Source organism: Capricornis sumatraensis, chromosome 6, assembly GCF_032405125.1.
Source record: "Capricornis sumatraensis isolate serow.1 chromosome 6, serow.2, whole genome shotgun sequence".
In the NCBI taxonomy this organism is placed as follows: Eukaryota; Metazoa; Chordata; class Mammalia; order Artiodactyla; family Bovidae; genus Capricornis; species Capricornis sumatraensis.
The window spans coordinates 4,874,495-4,894,246 of NC_091074.1; positions in this window are offsets into that span (position 1 = coordinate 4,874,495).

A 19,752-nucleotide genomic window follows, 5' to 3' on the forward strand; every position below is an offset into this window, starting at 1 on the left:
CCTGCACTGGCTCATCTTTCACGCCGAGGATCGACTCACACCACAATGGCACGCGGGATAGCCCTGTGGGAAAGCCTCGAGGGAAAACCACAGATCCTTTGATCCACGCGACGGGAAGCGTGACATTGCTGTTACAGCCTGGAAGGAAAGCGCACGTGCATACCCCCACTCGAGACGAGGCCTGACTCCCCTGGGGAGACTCCAGAAGTACCCAAAGATCCATGTCAGCCCCTGAGAGGAATCCTTTGTTCCGGCCCTGACTCCACACAAGGTTTTTGGCCCCGGTATCGACGGGAGAGGAATCCCGAGAGGCCCCCTAGCAATTCGCATGGGTCCTGGCCTCTCCTGAGGCCACCAGGGCGGGTCCCTGAAGTCCCTGTCGTAACTCGAGAACACCTGCCGCAACTCGAGAAAATCCAGGAAGTTCTCCCTTCCAGGTGAGATGAGGCCTATTTCCGATGAGGCGCATGGAGACTAATGACACCTAACCTCTGGAACTTCGAAAGGGTCTTTCACACCCTTGATGCAACTCAAGAAGTTCACCGCCTTACCCGTCTCCACTCGAGACGAAGCACGATGGTCCCGCCCACATCCAGAGGAGCCCCGTTTCCCCCTCGTAGCTCGAGATGAGGGATCCTTTCCCTGCTTTCAACGGGAAAGAATTCCCGGCGTTCCCGTCGCATCTCAAGAGGAGGCACTCTCAACAGGAAAGGCGAGAGGAACTCCATGTTCATACCACCATTTCAAAGGTCCCCCAGATATATCAGTCCATTCCAGAGGAACCTCTTTGCCTTCACTGGCTCATCTTTCACGCCGAGGATCGACTCACACCACGGTGGCACGTGGGACAGCCCTGTGGGAAAGCCTCGAGGGAAAGCCACGAGCGAAAACCACAGATCCTTTGATCCACGCGACGGGAAGCGTGACATTGCTGCTACAGCCTGGAAGGAAAGCGGACGTGCATGCCCCCAATCGAGACGATGCCTGACTCCCCTGGGGAGACTCCAGAAGTACCCAAAGATCCATGTCAGCCCCTGAGAGGAATCCTCGGTTCCGGCCCTGACTCCACACAAGGTTTTTGGCTCCGGTATCGACGGGAGAGGAATCCCGAGAGGCCCCCTAGCAACTCTCATGGGGACTGGCCTCTCCTGAGGCCACCAGGGAGGGTCCCTGAGGTCCCCGTCGTAACACGAGAACACCTGCCGCAACTCGAGAAAATCCAGGAAGTTCTCCCTTCCAGGCGAGATGAGGCCTATTTCCGATGAGGCGTCTGGAGACTAATGACACCTAACCTCTGGAACTTCGAAAGGGTCTTTCACACCCTTGCTGGAACTCAAGAAGTTCACCGCCATACCCGTCTCCACTCGAGAGGAAGCACGATGGTCCCGCCCACATCCAGAGGAGTCCCGTTTCCCCCTCGTAGCTCGAGATGAGGGATCCTTTCCCTGATTTAACGGGAAAGAATTCCCGGCGTTCCCGTAGCATCTCAACAGGAGGCATTCTCAACAGGAAAGGCGAGAGGAACTCTATGGCTGTACCACCATTCCAAGAGTCCCCCAGATGTCTCAGTCCATTCCAGAGGAACCTCTTTGCCCTGTACTGGCTCATCTTTCACGCCGAGGATCGACTCACACCACCGTGGCACGTGGGACAGCCCTGTGGAAAAGCCTCGAGGGAAAGCCACGAGCGAAAACCACAGATCCTTTGATCCACGTGACGGGAAGCGTGACATTGCTGCTACAGCCTGGAAGGAAAGCGCACGTGCATGCCCCCAATCGAGACGATGCCTGACTCCCCTGGGGAGACTCCAGAAGTACCCAAAGATCCATGTCAGCCCCTGAGAGAAATCCTCTGTTTCGGCCCTGACTCCACACAAGGTTTTTGGCCCCGGTATCGACGGGAAAGGAATCCCGAGAGGCCCCCTAGCAACGCGCATGGGGACTGGCCGTTCCTGAGGCCACCAGGGCGGGTCCCTGAGGTCCCCGTCGTAACTCGAGAACACCTGCCGCAACTCGAGAAAATCCAGGAAGTTCTCCCTTCCAGGCGAGATGAGGCCTATTTCCGATGAGGCGTCTGGAGACTAATGACACCTTACCTCTGGAACTTCGAAAGGGTCTTTCACACCCTTGCTGCAACTCAAGAAGTTCGCCGCCATACCCGTCTCCACCCGAGAGGAAGCACGATGGTCCGGCCCACATCCAGAGGAGCCCCGTTTCCCCCTCGTAGCTCGAGATGAGGGATCCTTTCCCTGCTTTCAACGGGAAAGAATTCCCGGAGTTCCCGTCGCATCTCAAGAGGAGGCACTCTCAACAGGAAAGGCGAGAGGAACTCCATGGTCGTACCACCATTCCAAGAGTCCCCCAGATGTCTCAGTCCATTCCACAGGAACCTCTTTGCCCTGCACTGGCTCATCTTTCACGCCGAGGATCGATTCACACCACGATGGCACGCGGGACATCCCTGTGGGAAAGCCTCGAGGGAAAACCACAGATCCTTTGTCCACGCGACGGGAAGCGTGACATTGCTGTTACAGCCTGGAAGGAAAGCGCACGTGCATGCCCCCACACGAGACGAGGCCTGACACCGCTTGGGAGACTCCAGAAGTACCCAAAAATCCATGTCAGCCCCTGAGAGGAATCCTCGGTTCCGGCCCTGACTCCACACAAGGTTTTTGGCCCCGGTATCGACGGGAGAGGAATCCCGAGAGGCCCCCTAGCAAGTCTCATGGGGACTGGCCTCTACTGAGGCCACCAGGGCGGGTCCCTGAGGTCCCCGTCGTAACTCGAGAACACCTGCCGCAACTCGAGAAAATCCAGGAAGTTCTCCCTTCCAGGCGAGATGAGGCCTATTTCCGATGAGGCGTCTGGAGACTAATGACACCTAACCTCTGGAACTTCGAAAGAGTCTTTCACACCCTTGCTGCAACTCAAGAAGTTCACCGCCATACCCGTCTCCACTCGAGAGGAAGCACGATGGTCCCGCCCACATCCAGAGGAGCCCCGTTTCCCCCTCGTAGCTCGAGATGAGGGATCCTTTCCCTGCTTTCAACGGGAAAGAATTCCCGGCGTTCCCGTCGCATCTCAAGAGGAGGCACTCTCAACAGGAAAGGCGAGAGGAACTCTATGGTCGTACCACCATTCCAATAGTCCCCCAGATGTCTCAGTCCATTCCAGAGGAACCTCTTTGCCCTGCACTGGCTCATCTTTCACGCCGAGGATCGACTCACACCACGATGGCACGCGGGACAGCCCTGTGGGAAAGCCTCGAGGGAAAACCACAGATCCTTTGATCCACGCGACGGGAAGCGTGACATAGCTGTTACAGCCTGGAAGGAAAGCGCACGTGCATGCCCCCACTCGAGACGAGGCCTGACTCCCCTGGGGAGACTCCAGAAGTACCCAAAGATCCATGTCAGCCCCTGAGAGGAATCCTTTGTTCCGGCCCTGACTCCACACAAGGTTTTTGGCCCCGGTATCGACGGGAGAGGAATCCCGAGAGGCCCCCTAGCAATTCGCATGGGGACTGGCCTCTCCTGAGGCCACCAGGGCGGGTCCCTGAAGTCCCTGTCGTAACTCGAGAACACCTGCCGCAACTCGAGAAAATCCAGGAAGTTCTCCCTTCCAGGTGAGATGAGGCCTATTTCCGATGAGGCGTCTGGAGACTAATGACACCTAACCTCTGGAACTTCGAAAGGGACTTTCACACCCTTGCTGCAACTCAAGAAGTTCACCGCCATACCCGTCTCCACTCGAGACGAAGCACGATGGTCCCGCCCACATCCAGAGGAGCCCCGATTCCCCCTCGTAGCTCGAGATGAGGGATCCTTTCCCTGCTTTCAACGGGAAAGAATTCCCGGCGTTCCCGTCGCATCTCAAGAGGAGGCACTCTCAACAGGAAAGGCGAGAGGAACTCCATGTTCGTACCACCATTTCAAAGGTCCCCCAGATATATCAGTCCATTCCAGAGGAACCTCTTTGCCTTCACTGGCTCATCTTTCACGCCGAGGATCGACTCACACCACGGTGGCACGTGGGACAGCCCTGTGGGAAAGCCTCGAGGGAAAGCCACGAGCGAAAACCACAGATCCTTTGATCCACGCGACGGGAAGCGTGACATTGCTGCTACAGCCTGGAAGGAAAGCGCACGTGCATGCCCCCAATCGAGACGATGCCTGACTCCCCTGGGGAGACTCCAGAAGTACCCAAAGATCCATGTCAGCCCCTGAGAGGAATCCTCGGTTCCGGCCCTGACTCCACACAAGGTTTTTGGCCCCGGTATCGACGGGAGAGGAATCCCGAGAGGCCCCCTAGCAACTCTCATGGGGACTGGCCTCTCCTGAGGCCACCAGGGAGGGTCCCTGAGGTCCCCGTCGTAACACGAGAACACCTGCCGCAACTCGAGAAAATCCAGGAAGTTCTCCCTTCCAGGCGAGATGAGGCCTATTTCCGATGAGGCGTCTGGAGACTAATGAAACCTAACCTCTGGAACTTCGAAAGGGTCTTTCACACCCTTGCTGGAACTCAAGAAGTTCACCGCCATACCCGTCTCCACTCGAGAGGAAGCACGATGGTCCCGCCCACATCCAGAGGAGTCCCGTTTCCCCCTCGTAGCTCGAGATGAGGGATCCTTTCCCTGCTTTCAACGGGAAAGAATTCCCGGCGTTCCCGTAGCATCTCAACAGGAGGCATTCTCAACAGGAAAGGCGAGAGGAACTCTATGGTCGTACCACCATTCCAAGAGTCCCCCAGATGTCTCAGTCCATTCCAGAGGAACCTCTTTGCCCTGTACTGGCTCATCTTTCACGCCGAGGATCGACTCACACCACCGTGGCACGTGGGACAGCACTGTGGAAAAGCCTCGAGGGAAAGCCACGAGCGAAAACCATAGATCCTTTGATCCACGCGACGGGAAGCGTGACATTGCTGCTACAGCCTGGAAGGAAAGCGCACGTGCATGCCCCCAATCGAGACGATGCCTGACTCCCCTGGGGAGACTCCAGAAGTACCCAAAGATCCATGTCAGCCCCTGAGAGAAATCCTCTGTTTCGGCCCTGACTCCACACAAGGTTTTTGGCCCCGGTATCGACGGGAGAGGAATCCCGAGAGGCCCCCTAGCAACGCGCATGGGGACTGGCCGTTCCTGAGGCCACCAGGGCGGGTCCCTGAGGTCCCCGTCGTAACTCGAGAACACCTGCCGCAACTCGAGAAAATCCAGGAAGTTCTCCCTTCCAGGCGAGATGAGGCCTATTTCCGATGAGGCGTCTGGAGACTAATGACACCTAACCTCTGGAACTTCGAAAGGGTCTTTCACACCCTTGCTGCAACTCAAGAAGTTCGCCGCCATACCCGTCTCCACTCGAGAGGAAGCACGATGGTCCGGCCCACATCCAGAGGAGCCCCGTTTCCCCCTCGTAGCTCGAAATGAGGGATCCTTTCCCTGCTTTCAACGGGAAAGAATTCCCGGTGTTCTCGTCGCATCTCAAGAGGAGGCACTCTCAACAGGAAAGGCGAGAGGAACTCCATGGTCGTACCACCATTCCAAGAGTCCCCCAGATGCCAAAGTCCATTACAGAGGAACCTCTTTGCCCTGCACTGGCTCATCTTTCACGCCGAGGATCGACTCACACCACGGTGGCACGTGGGACAGCCCTGTGGGAAAGCCTCGAGGGAAAGCCTCGAGGGAAAACCACAGATCCTTTGATCCACGCGACGGGAAGCGTGACATTGCTGCTACAGCCTGGACGGAAAGTGCACGTGCATGCCCCCACTCGAGACGAGGCCTGACTCCCCTGGGGAGACTCCAGAAGTACCCAAAGATCCATGTCAGCCCCTGAGAGGAATCCTCGGTTCCGGCCCTGACTCCACACAAGGATTTTGGCCCCGGTATCGACGGGAGAGGAATCCCGAGAGGCCCCCTAGCAACTTGCATGGGGACTGGCCGTTCCTGAGGCCACCAGGGCCGGTCCCGGAGGTCCCCGTCCTAACTCGAGAACACATGCCGCAACTCGAGAAAATCCAGGAAGTTCTCCCTTCCAGGCGAGATGAGGCCTATTTCCGATGAGGTGTCTGGAGACTAATGACACCTAACCTCTGGAACTTTGAAAGGGTCTTTCACACCCTTGCTGCAACTCAAGAAGTTCACCGCCAAACCCGTCTCCACTCGAGCGGAAGCACGATGGTCCCGCCCACATCCAGAGGAGCCCCGTTTCCCCCTCGTAGCTCGATATGAGGGATCCTTTCCCTGCTTTCAACGGTAAAGAATTCCCGGCATTCCCGTCGCATCTCAAGAGGAGGCACTCTCAACAGGAAAGGCGAGAGGAACTCCATGGTCGTACCACCATTCCAAGAGTCCCCCAGATGTCTCAGTCCATTCCAGAGGAACCTCTTTGCCCTGCACTGGCTCATCTTTCACGCCGAGGATCGACTCACACCACGATGGCACGCGGGACAGCCTTGTGGGAAAGCCTCGAGGGAAAGCCTCGAGGGAAAACCACAGATCCGTTGATCACGCGACGGGAAGCGTGACATTGCTGTTACAGCCTGGAAGGAAAGCGCACGTGCATGCCCCCACTGGAGACGAGGCCTGACTCCCCTGGGGAGACTCCAGAAGTACCCAAAGATCCATGTCAGCCCCTGAGAGGAATCCTCGGTTCCGGCCCTGACTCCACACAAGGTTTTTGGCCCCGGTATCGACGGGAGAGGAATCCCGAGAGGCCTCCTAGCAACTCGCATGGGGACTGGACTCTCCTGAGGCCACCAGGGCGGGTCCCTGATGTCACCGCCGTAACTCGAGAACTCCTGCCGCAACTCGAGAAAATCCAGGAATTTCTCTCTTCCAGGCGAGATGAGGCCTATTTCCGATGAGCCGTCTGGAGACTAATGACACCTTACCTCTGGAACTTCGAAAGGGTCTTTCACACCCTTGCTGCAACTCAAGAAGTTCACCGCCATACCCATCTCCACTCGAGAGGAAGCACGATGGTCCCGCCCACATCCAGAGGAGCCCCGTTTCCCCCTCGTAGCTCGAGATGAGGGATCCTTTCCCTGCTTTCAACGGGAAAGAATTCCCGGCGTTCCCGTCGCATCTCAAGAGGAGGCACTCTCAACAGGAAAGGCGAGAGGAACTCCATGGTCGTACCACCATTCCAAGAGTCCCCCAGATGTCTCAGTCCATTCCAGAGGAACCTCTTTGCACTGCACTGGCTCATCTTTCATGCCGAGGATCGACTCACACCACGGTGGCACGTGGGACAGCCCTGTGGGAAAGCCTCGAGGGAAAGTCTCGAGGGAAAACCACAGATCCTTTGATCCACGCCACGGGAAGCGTGACATTGCTGCTACAGCCTGGAAGGAAAGTGCACGTGCATGCCCCCACACGAGACGAGGCCTGACTCCCCTGGGGAGACTCCAGAAGTACCCAAAGATCCATGTCAGCCCCTGAGAGGAATCCTCGGTTCCGGCCCTGACTCAACACAAGGTTTTTGGCCCCGGTATCGACGGGAGAGGAATCTCGAGAGGCCCCCTAGCAACTTGCATTGGGACTGGCCGTTCCTGAGGCCACCAGGGCGGGTCCCTGAGGTCCCCGTCGTAACTCGAGAACACCTGCCGCAACTCGAGAAAATCCAGGAAGTTCTCCCTTCCAGGCGAGATGAGGCCTATTTCCGATGAGGCGCCTGGAGACTAATGACACCTAACCTCTGGAACTTCGAAAGGGTCTTTCACACCCTTGCTGCAACTCAAGAAGTTCACCGCCATACCCGTCTCCACTCGAGAGGAAGCACGATGGTCCCGCCCACATCCAGAGGAGCCCCGTTTCCCCCTCGAAGCTCGAGATGAGGGATCCTTTCCCTGCTTTCAACGGGAAAGAATTCCCGGTGTTCCCGTCGCATCTCAAGAGGAGGCACTCTCAACAGGAAAGGCGAGAGGAACTCCATGGTCGTACCACCATTCCAAGAGTCCCCCAGATGTCTCAGTCCATTCCAGAGGAACCTCTTTGCCCTGCACTGGATCATCTTTCACGCCGAGGATCGATTCACACCACGATGGCACGCGGGACATCCCTGTGGGAAAGCCTCGAGGGAAAACCACAGATCCTTTGATCCACGCGACGGGAAGCGTGACATTGCTCTTACAGCCTGGAAGGAAAGCGCACGTGCATGCCCCCACACGAGACGAGGCCTGACACCGCTTGGGAGACTCCAGAAGTACCCAAAAATCCATGTCAGCCCCTGAGAGGAATCCTCGGTTCCGGCCCTGACTCCACACAAGGTTTTTGGCCCCGGTATCGACGGGAGAGGAATCCCGAGAGGCCCCCTAGCAAGTCTCATGGGGACTGGCCTCTACTGAGGCCACCAGGGCGGGTCCCTGAGGTCCCCGTCGTAACTCGAGAACACCTGCCGCAACTCGAGAAAATCCAGGAAGTTCTCCCTTCCAGGCGAGATGAGGCCTATTTCCGATGAGGCGTCTGGAGACTAATGACAAATAACCTCTGGAACTTCGAAAGGGTCTTTCACACCCTTGCTGCAACTCAAGAAGTTCACCGCCATACCCGTCTCCACTCGAGAGGAAGCACGATGGTCCGGCCCACATCCAGAGGAGCCCCGTTTCCCCCTCGTAGCTCGAGATGAGGGATCCTTTCCCTGCTTTCAACGGGAAAGAATTCCCGGCGTTCCCGTCGCATCTCAAGAGGAGGCACTCTCAACAGGAAAGGCGAGAGGAACTCTATGGTCGTACCACCATTCCAAGAGTCCCCCAGATGTCTCAGTCCATTCCAGAGGAACCTCTTTGCCCTGCACTGGCTCATCTTTCACGCCGAGGATCGACTCACACCACAATGGCACGCGGGATAGCCCTGTGGGAAAGCCTCGAGGGAAAACCACAGATCCTTTGATCCACGCGACGGGAAGCGTGACATTGCTGTTACAGCCAGGAAGGAAAGCGCACGTGCATACCCCCACTCGAGACGAGGCCTGACTCCCCTGGGGAGACTCCAGAAGTACCCAAAGATCCATGTCAGCCCCTGAGAGGAATCCTTTGTTCCGGCCCTGACTCCACACAAGGTTTTTGGCCCCGGTATCGACGGGAGAGGAATCCCGAGAGGCCCCCTAGCAATTCGCATGGGTCCTGGCCTCTCCTGAGGCCACCAGGGCGGGTCCCTGAAGTCCCTGTCGTAACTCGAGAACACCTGCCGCAACTCGAGAAAATCCAGGAAGTTCTCCCTTCCAGGTGAGATGAGGCCTATTTCCGATGAGGCGCATGGAGACTAATGACACCTAACCTCTGGAACTTCGAAAGGGTCTTTCACACCCTTGATGCAACTCAAGAAGTTCACCGCCTTACCCGTCTCCACTCGAGACGAAGCACGATGGTCCCGCCCACATCCAGAGGAGCCCCGTTTCCCCCTCGTAGCTCGAGATGAGGGATCCTTTCCCTGCTTTCAACGGGAAAGAATTCCCGGCGTTCCCGTCGCATCTCAAGAGGAGGCACTCTCAACAGGAAAGGCGAGAGGAACTCCATGTTCATACCACCATTTCAAAGGTCCCCCAGATATATCAGTCCATTCCAGAGGAACCTCTTTGCCTTCACTGGCTCATCTTTCACGCCGAGGATCGACTCACACCACGGTGGCACGTGGGACAGCCCTGTGGGAAAGCCTCGAGGGAAAGCCACGAGCGAAAACCACAGATCCTTTGATCCACGCGACGGGAAGCGTGACATTGCTGCTACAGCCTGGAAGGAAAGCGGACGTGCATGCCCCCAATCGAGACGATGCCTGACTCCCCTGGGGAGACTCCAGAAGTACCCAAAGATCCATGTCAGCCCCTGAGAGGAATCCTCGGTTCCGGCCCTGACTCCACACAAGGTTTTTGGCTCCGGTATCGACGGGAGAGGAATCCCGAGAGGCCCCCTAGCAACTCTCATGGGGACTGGCCTCTCCTGAGGCCACCAGGGAGGGTCCCTGAGGTCCCCGTCGTAACACGAGAACACCTGCCGCAACTCGAGAAAATCCAGGAAGTTCTCCCTTCCAGGCGAGATGAGGCCTATTTCCGATGAGGCGTCTGGAGACTAATGACACCTAACCTCTGGAACTTCGAAAGGGTCTTTCACACCCTTGCTGGAACTCAAGAAGTTCACCGCCATACCCGTCTCCACTCGAGAGGAAGCACGATGGTCCCGCCCACATCCAGAGGAGTCCCGTTTCCCCCTCGTAGCTCGAGATGAGGGATCCTTTCCCTGATTTAACGGGAAAGAATTCCCGGCGTTCCCGTAGCATCTCAACAGGAGGCATTCTCAACAGGAAAGGCGAGAGGAACTCTATGGTCGTACCACCATTCCAAGAGTCCCCCAGATGTCTCAGTCCATTCCAGAGGAACCTCTTTGCCCTGTACTGGCTCATCTTTCACGCCGAGGATCGACTCACACCACCGTGGCACGTGGGACAGCCCTGTGGAAAAGCCTCGAGGGAAAGCCACGAGCGAAAACCACAGATCCTTTGATCCACGTGACGGGAAGCGTGACATTGCTGCTACAGCCTGGAAGGAAAGCGCACGTGCATGCCCCCAATCGAGACGATGCCTGACTCCCCTGGGGAGACTCCAGAAGTACCCAAAGATCCATGTCAGCCCCTGAGAGAAATCCTCTGTTTCGGCCCTGACTCCACACAAGGTTTTTGGCCCCGGTATCGACGGGAAAGGAATCCCGAGAGGCCCCCTAGCAACGCGCATGGGGACTGGCCGTTCCTGAGGCCACCAGGGCGGGTCCCTGAGGTCCCCGTCGTAACTCGAGAACACCTGCCGCAACTCGAGAAAATCCAGGAAGTTCTCCCTTCCAGGCGAGATGAGGCCTATTTCCGATGAGGCGTCTGGAGACTAATGACACCTTACCTCTGGAACTTCGAAAGGGTCTTTCACACCCTTGCTGCAACTCAAGAAGTTCGCCGCCATACCCGTCTCCACCCGAGAGGAAGCACGATGGTCCGGCCCACATCCAGAGGAGCCCCGTTTCCCCCTCGTAGCTCGAGATGAGGGATCCTTTCCCTGCTTTCAACGGGAAAGAATTCCCGGAGTTCCCGTCGCATCTCAAGAGGAGGCACTCTCAACAGGAAAGGCGAGAGGAACTCCATGGTCGTACCACCATTCCAAGAGTCCCCCAGATGTCTCAGTCCATTCCACAGGAACCTCTTTGCCCTGCACTGGCTCATCTTTCACGCCGAGGATCGATTCACACCACGATGGCACGCGGGACATCCCTGTGGGAAAGCCTCGAGGGAAAACCACAGATCCTTTGTCCACGCGACGGGAAGCGTGACATTGCTGTTACAGCCTGGAAGGAAAGCGCACGTGCATGCCCCCACACGAGACGAGGCCTGACACCGCTTGGGAGACTCCAGAAGTACCCAAAAATCCATGTCAGCCCCTGAGAGGAATCCTCGGTTCCGGCCCTGACTCCACACAAGGTTTTTGGCCCCGGTATCGACGGGAGAGGAATCCCGAGAGGCCCCCTAGCAAGTCTCATGGGGACTGGCCTCTACTGAGGCCACCAGGGCGGGTCCCTGAGGTCCCCGTCGTAACTCGAGAACACCTGCCGCAACTCGAGAAAATCCAGGAAGTTCTCCCTTCCAGGCGAGATGAGGCCTATTTCCGATGAGGCGTCTGGAGACTAATGACACCTAACCTCTGGAACTTCGAAAGAGTCTTTCACACCCTTGCTGCAACTCAAGAAGTTCACCGCCATACCCGTCTCCACTCGAGAGGAAGCACGATGGTCCCGCCCACATCCAGAGGAGCCCCGTTTCCCCCTCGTAGCTCGAGATGAGGGATCCTTTCCCTGCTTTCAACGGGAAAGAATTCCCGGCGTTCCCGTCGCATCTCAAGAGGAGGCACTCTCAACAGGAAAGGCGAGAGGAACTCTATGGTCGTACCACCATTCCAATAGTCCCCCAGATGTCTCAGTCCATTCCAGAGGAACCTCTTTGCCCTGCACTGGCTCATCTTTCACGCCGAGGATCGACTCACACCACGATGGCACGCGGGACAGCCCTGTGGGAAAGCCTCGAGGGAAAACCACAGATCCTTTGATCCACGCGACGGGAAGCGTGACATAGCTGTTACAGCCTGGAAGGAAAGCGCACGTGCATGCCCCCACTCGAGACGAGGCCTGACTCCCCTGGGGAGACTCCAGAAGTACCCAAAGATCCATGTCAGCCCCTGAGAGGAATCCTTTGTTCCGGCCCTGACTCCACACAAGGTTTATGGCCCCGGTATCGACGGGAGAGGAATCCCGAGAGGCCCCCTAGCAATTCGCATGGGGACTGGCCTCTCCTGAGGCCACCAGGGCGGGTCCCTGAAGTCCCTGTCGTAACTCGAGAACACCTGCCGCAACTCGAGAAAATCCAGGAAGTTCTCCCTTCCAGGTGAGATGAGGCCTATTTCCGATGAGGCGTCTGGAGACTAATGACACCTAACCTCTGGAACTTCGAAAGGGACTTTCACACCCTTGCTGCAACTCAAGAAGTTCACCGCCATACCCGTCTCCACTCGAGACGAAGCACGATGGTCCCGCCCACATCCAGAGGAGCCCCGATTCCCCCTCGTAGCTCGAGATGAGGGATCCTTTCCCTGCTTTCAACGGGAAAGAATTCCCGGCGTTCCCGTCGCATCTCAAGAGGAGGCACTCTCAACAGGAAAGGCGAGAGGAACTCCATGTTCGTACCACCATTTCAAAGGTCCCCCAGATATATCAGTCCATTCCAGAGGAACCTCTTTGCCTTCACTGGCTCATCTTTCACGCCGAGGATCGACTCACACCACGGTGGCACGTGGGACAGCCCTGTGGGAAAGCCTCGAGGGAAAGCCACGAGCGAAAACCACAGATCCTTTGATCCACGCGACGGGAAGCGTGACATTGCTGCTACAGCCTGGAAGGAAAGCGCACGTGCATGCCCCCAATCGAGACGATGCCTGACTCCCCTGGGGAGACTCCAGAAGTACCCAAAGATCCATGTCAGCCCCTGAGAGGAATCCTCGGTTCCGGCCCTGACTCCACACAAGGTTTTTGGCCCCGGTATCGACGGGAGAGGAATCCCGAGAGGCCCCCTAGCAACTCTCATGGGGACTGGCCTCTCCTGAGGCCACCAGGGAGGGTCCCTGAGGTCCCCGTCGTAACACGAGAACACCTGCCGCAACTCGAGAAAATCCAGGAAGTTCTCCCTTCCAGGCGAGATGAGGCCTATTTCCGATGAGGCGTCTGGAGACTAATGACACCTAACCTCTGGAACTTCGAAAGGGTCTTTCACACCCTTGCTGGAACTCAAGAAGTTCACCGCCATACCCGTCTCCACTCGAGAGGAAGCACGATGGTCCCGCCCACATACAGAGGAGTCCCGTTTCCCCCTCGTAGCTCGAGATGAGGGATCCTTTCCCTGCTTTCAACGGGAAAGAATTCCCGGCGTTCCCGTAGCATCTCAACAGGAGGCATTCTCAACAGGAAAGGCGAGAGGAACTCTATGGTCGTACCACCATTCCAAGAGTCCCCCAGATGTCTCAGTCCATTCCAGAGGAACCTCTTTGCCCTGTACTGGCTCATCTTTCACGCCGAGGATCGACTCACACCACCGTGGCACGTGGGACAGCACTGTGGAAAAGCCTCGAGGGAAAGCCACGAGCGAAAACCATAGATCCTTTGATCCACGCGACGGGAAGCGTGACATTGCTGCTACAGCCTGGAAGGAAAGCGCACGTGCATGCCCCCAATCGAGACGATGCCTGACTCCCCTGGGGAGACTCCAGAAGTACCCAAAGATCCATGTCAGCCCCTGAGAGGAATCCTCGGTTCCGGCCCTGACTCCACACAAGGATTTTGGCCCCGGTATCGACGGGAGAGGAATCCCGAGAGGCCCCCTAGCAACTTGCATGGGGACTGGCCGTTCCTGAGGCCACCAGGGCCGGTCCCGGAGGTCCCCGTCCTAACTCGAGAACACATGCCGCAACTCGAGAAAATCCAGGAAGTTCTCCCTTCCAGGCGAGATGAGGCCTATTTCCGATGAGGTGTCTGGAGACTAATGACACCTAACCTCTGGAACTTTGAAAGGGTCTTTCACACCCTTGCTGCAACTCAAGAAGTTCACCGCCAAACCCGTCTCCACTCGAGCGGAAGCACGATGGTCCCGCCCACATCCAGAGGAGCCCCGTTTCCCCCTCGTAGCTCGATATGAGGGATCCTTTCCCTGCTTTCAACGGAAAAGAATTCCCGGCATTCCCGTCGCATCTCAAGAGGAGGCACTCTCAACAGGAAAGGCGAGAGGAACTCCATGGTCGTACCACCATTCCAAGAGTCCCCCAGATGTCTCAGTCCATTCCAGAGGAACCTCTTTGCCCTGCACTGGCTCATCTTTCACGCCGAGGATCGACTCACACCACGATGGCACGCGGGACAGCCCTGTGGGAAAGCCTCGAGGGAAAACCACAGATCCTTTGATCCACGCCACGGGAAGCGTGACATTGCTGTTACAGCCTGGAAGGAAAGCGCACGTGCATGCCCCCACACGAGGCGAGGCCTGACACCGCTTGGGAGACTCCAGAAGTACCCAAAGATCCATGTCAGCCCCTGAGAGGAATCCTCGGTTCCGGCCCTGACTCCACACAAGGTTTTTGGCCCCGGTATCGACGGGAGAGGAATCCCGAGAGGCCCCCTAGCAAGTCTCATGGGGACTGGCCTCTCCTGAGGCCACCAGGGCGGGTCCCTGAGGTCCCCGTCGTAACTCGAGAACACCTGCCGCAACTCGAGAAAATCCAGGAAGTTCTCCCTTCCAGGCGAGATGAGGCCTATTTCCGATGAGGCGTCTGGAGACTAATGACACCTAAACTCTGGAACTTCGAAAGGGTCTTTCACACCCTTGCTGCAACTCAAGAAGTTCACCGCCATACCCGTCTCCACTCGAGAGGAAGCACGATGGTCCCGCCCATATCCAGAGGAGCCCCGTTTCCCCCTCGCAGCTCGAGATGAGGGATCCTTTCCCTGCTTTCAACGGGAAAGAATTCCCGGCGTTCCCGTCGCATCTCAAGAGGAGGCACTCTCAACAGGAAAGGCGAAAGGAACTCCATGGTCGTACCACCATTCCAAGAGTCCCCCAGATGTCGCAGTCCATTCCAGAGGAACCTCTTTGCCCAGCACTGGCTCATCTTTCACGCCGAGGATCGACTCACACCACGGTGGCACGTGGGACAGCCCTGTGGGAAAGCCTCGAGGGAAAGCCTCGAGGGAAAACCACAGATCCTTTGATCCACGACACGGGAAGCGTGACGTTGCTGCTACAGGCTGGAAGGAAAGCGCACGTGCATGCCCCCACTCGAGACGAGGCCTGACTCCCCTGGGGAGACTCCAGAAGTACCCAGAGATCCATTTCAGCCCCTGAGAGGAATCCTCGGTTCCGGCCCTGACTCCACACAAGGTTTTTGGCCCCGGTATCGACGGGAGAGGAATCCCGAGAGGCCCCCTAGCAACTTGCATGGGGACTGGCCTCTCTGAGGCCACCAGGGCCGGTCCCTGAGGTCCCCGTCGTAACTCGAGAACACCTGCCGCAACTCGAGAAAATCCAGGAAGTTCTCCCTTCCAGGCGAGATGAGGCCTATTTCCGATGAGGCGTCTGGAGACTAATGACACCTAACCTCTGGAACTTCGAAAGGGTCTTTCACACCCTTGCTGCAACTCAAGAAGTTCACCGCCATACCCGTCTCCACTCGAGACGAAGCACGATGGTCCCGCCCACATCCAGAGGAGCCCCGTTTCCCCCTCGTAACTCGAGATGAGGGATCCTTTCCCTGCTTTCAACGGGAAAGAATTCCCGGCGTTCCCGTCGCATCTCAAGAGGAGGCACTCTCAACAGGAAAGGCGAGAGGAACTCCATGGTCATACCACCATTCCAAGAGTCCCCCAGATGTCTCAGTCCATTCCAGAGGAACCTCTTTGCCCTGCACTGGCTCATCTTTCACGCCGAGGATCGACTCACACCATGGTGGCAGGTGGGACAGCCCTGTGGGAAAGCCTCGAGGGAAAGCCTCGAGGGAAAACCACAGATCCTTTGATCCACGCGACGGGAAGCGTGACATTGCTGCGACAGCCTGGAAGGAAAGCGCACGTGCATGCCCCCACACGAGGCGAGGCCTGACACCGCTTGGGAGACTCCAGAAGTACCCAAAGATCCATGTCAGCCCCTGAGAGGAATCCTCGGTTCCGGCCCTGACTCCACACAAGGTTTTTGGCCCCGGTATCGACGGGAGAGGAATCCCGAGAGGCCCCCTAGCAAGTCTCATGGGGACTGGCCTCTCCTGAGGCCACCAGGGCGGGTCCCTGAGGTCCCCGTCGTAACTCGAGAACACCTGCCGCAACTCGAGAAAATCCAGGAAGTTCTCCCTTCCAGGCGAGATGAGGCCTATTTCCGATGAGGCGTCTGGAGACTAATGACACCTAAACTCTGGAACTTCGAAAGGGTCTTTCACACCCTTGCTGCAACTCAAGAAGTTCACCGCCATACCCGTCTCCACTCGAGAGGAAGCACGATGGTCCCGCCCATATCCAGAGGAGCCCCGTTTCCCCCTCGCAGCTCGAGATGAGGGATCCTTTCCCTGCTTTCAACGGAAAAGAATTCCCGGCGTTCCCGTCGCATCTCAAGAGGAGGCACTCTCAACAGGAAAGGCGAGAGGAACTCCATGGTCGTACCACCATTCCAAGAGTCCCCCAGATGTCGCAGTCCATTCCAGAGGAACCTCTTTGCCCAGCACTGGCTCATCTTTCACGCCGAGGATCGACTCACACCACGGTGGCACGTGGGACAGCCCTGTGGGAAAGCCTCGAGGGAAAGCCTCGAGGGAAAACCACAGATCCTTTGATCCACGACACGGGAAGCGTGACATTGCTGCTACAGGCTGGAAGGAAAGCGCACGTGCATGCCCCCACTCGAGACGAGGCCTGACTCCCCTGGGGAGACTCCAGAAGTACCCAAAGATCCATGTCAGCCCCTGAGAGGAATCCTTGGTTCCGGCCCTGACTCCACACAAGGTTTTTGGCCCCGGTATCGACGGGAGAGGAATCCCGAGAGGCCCCCTAGCAACTTGCATGGGGACTGGCCTCTCTGAGGCCACCAGGGCCGGTCCCTGAGGTCCCCGTCGTAACTCGAGAACACCTGCCGCAACTCGAGAAAATCCAGGAAGTTCTCCCTTCCAGGCGAGATGAGGCCTATTTCCGATGAGGCGTCTGGAGACTAATGACACCTAACCTCTGGAACTTCGAAAGGGTCTTTCACACCCTTGCTGCAACTCAAGAAGTTCACCGCCATAACCGTCTCCACTCGAGAGGAAGCACGATGGTCCCGCCCACATCCAGAGGAGCCCCGTTTCCCCCTCGTAACTCGAGATGAGGGATCCTTTCCCTGCTTTCAACGGGAAAGAATTCCCGGCGTTCCCGTCGCATCTCAAGAGGAGGCACTCTCAACAGGAAAGGCGAGAGGAACTCCATGGTCATACCACCATTCCAAGAGTCCCCCAGATGTCTCAGTCCATTCCAGAGGAACCTCTTTGCCCTGCACTGGCTCATCTTTCACGCCGAGGATCGACTCACACCATGGTGGCAGGTGGGACAGCCCTGTGGGAAAGCCTCGAGGGAAAGCCTCGAGGGAAAACCACAGATCCTTTGATCCACGCCACGGGAAGCGTGACATTGCTGCTACAGCCTGGAAGGAAAGCGCACGTGCATGCCCCCACTCGAGACGAGGCCTGACTCCCCTGGGGAGACTCCAGAAGTACCCAAAGATCCATGTCAGCCCCTGAGAGGAATCCTCGGTTCCGGCCCTGACTCCACACAAGGTTTTTGGCCCCGGTATCGACGGGAGAGGAATCCCGAGAGGCCCCCTAGCAACTCGCATGGGGACTGGCCTCTCCTGAGGCCACCAGGGCGGGTCCCTGATGTCACCGTCATAACTCGAGAACACCTGCCGCAACTCGAGAAAATCCAGGAATTTCTCTCTTCCAGGCGAGATGAGGCCTATTTCCGATGAGGCGTCTGGAGACTAATGACACCTAACCTCTGGAACTTCGAAAGGGTCTTTCACACCCTTGCTGCAACTCAAGAAGTTCACCGCCATACCCGTTTCCACTCGAGAGGAAGCACGATGGTCCCGCCCACATCAAGAGGAGCCCCGTTTCCCCCTCGTAGCTCGAGATGAGGGATCCTTTCACTGCTTTCAACGGGAAAGAATTCCCGGCGTTTCCGTCGCATCTCAACAGGAGGCATTCTCAACAGGAAAGGCCAGAGGAACTCCATGGTCGTACCACCATTCCAAGAGTCCCCCAGATGTCTCAGTCCATTCCAGAGGAAACTCTTTGCCCTGCACTGGCTCATCTTTCACGCCGAAGATCGACTCACACCACGGTGTCACGTGGGACAGCCCTGTGGGAAAGCCTCGAGGGAAAGCCTCGAGGGAAAACCACAGATCCTTTGATCCACGCCACGGGAAGCGTGACATTGCTGCTACAGCCTGGAAAGAAAGCGCACGTGCATGCCCCCACTCGAGACGAGGCCTGACTCCCCTGGGAAGACTCCAGAAGTACCCAAAGATCCATGTCAGCCCCTGAGAGGAATCCTCGGTTCCGGCCCTGACTCCACACAAGGTTTTTGGCCCCGGTATCAACGGGAGAGGAATCCCGAGAGGCCCCCTAGCAACTCGCATTGGGACTGGCCTCTCCAGAGGCCACCAGGGCGGGTCCCTGATGTCCCCGTCGTAACTCGAGAACACCTGCCGCAACTCGAGAAAATCCAGGAAGTTCTCCCTTCCAGGCGAGATGAGGCCTATTTCCGATGAGGCGTCTGGAGACTAATGACACCTAACCTCTGGAACTTCGAAAGGGTCTTTCACACCCTTGCTGCAACTCAAGAAGTTCACCGCCATACCCGTCTCCACTCGAGAGGAAGCACGATGGTCCCGCCCACATCCAGAGGAGCCCCGTTTCCCCCTCGTAGCTCGAGATGAGGGATCCTTTCCCTGCTTTCAACGGGAAAGAATTCCCGGCGTTCCCGTCGCATCTCAAGAGGAGGCACTCTCAACAGGAAAGGCGAGAGGAACTCCATGGTCGTACCACCATTCCAAGAGTCCCCCAGATGTCTCAGTCCATTCCAGAGGAACCTCTTTGCCCTGCACTGGCTCATCTTTCACGCCGAGGATCGACTCACAACACCGTGGCACGTGGGACAGCCCTGTGGGAAAGCCTCGAGGGAAAGCCTCGAGGGAAAACCACAGATCCTTTGATCGACGACACGGGAAGCGTGACATTGCTGTTACAGCCTGGAAGGAAAGCGCACGTGCATGCCCCCACTCGAGACGAGGCCTGACTCCCCTGGGGAGACTCCAGAAGTACCCAAAGATCCATGTCAGCCCCTGAGAGGAATCCTCGGTTCTGGCCCTGACTCAACACAAGGATTTTGGCCCCGGTATCGACGGGAGAGGAATCCCGAGAGGCCCCCTAGCAACTCGCATGGGGACTGGCCATTCCTGAGGCCACCAGGGCGGGTCCCTGAGGTCCCCGTCCTAACTCGAGAACACCTGCCACAACTCGAGAAAATCCAGGAAGTTCTCCCTTCCAGGCGAGATGAGGCCTATTTCCGATGAGGCGTCTGGAGACTAATGACACCTAACCTCTGGAACTTCAAAAGGGTCTTTCACACCCTTGCTGCAACTCAAGAAGTTCACCGCCATACCCGTCTC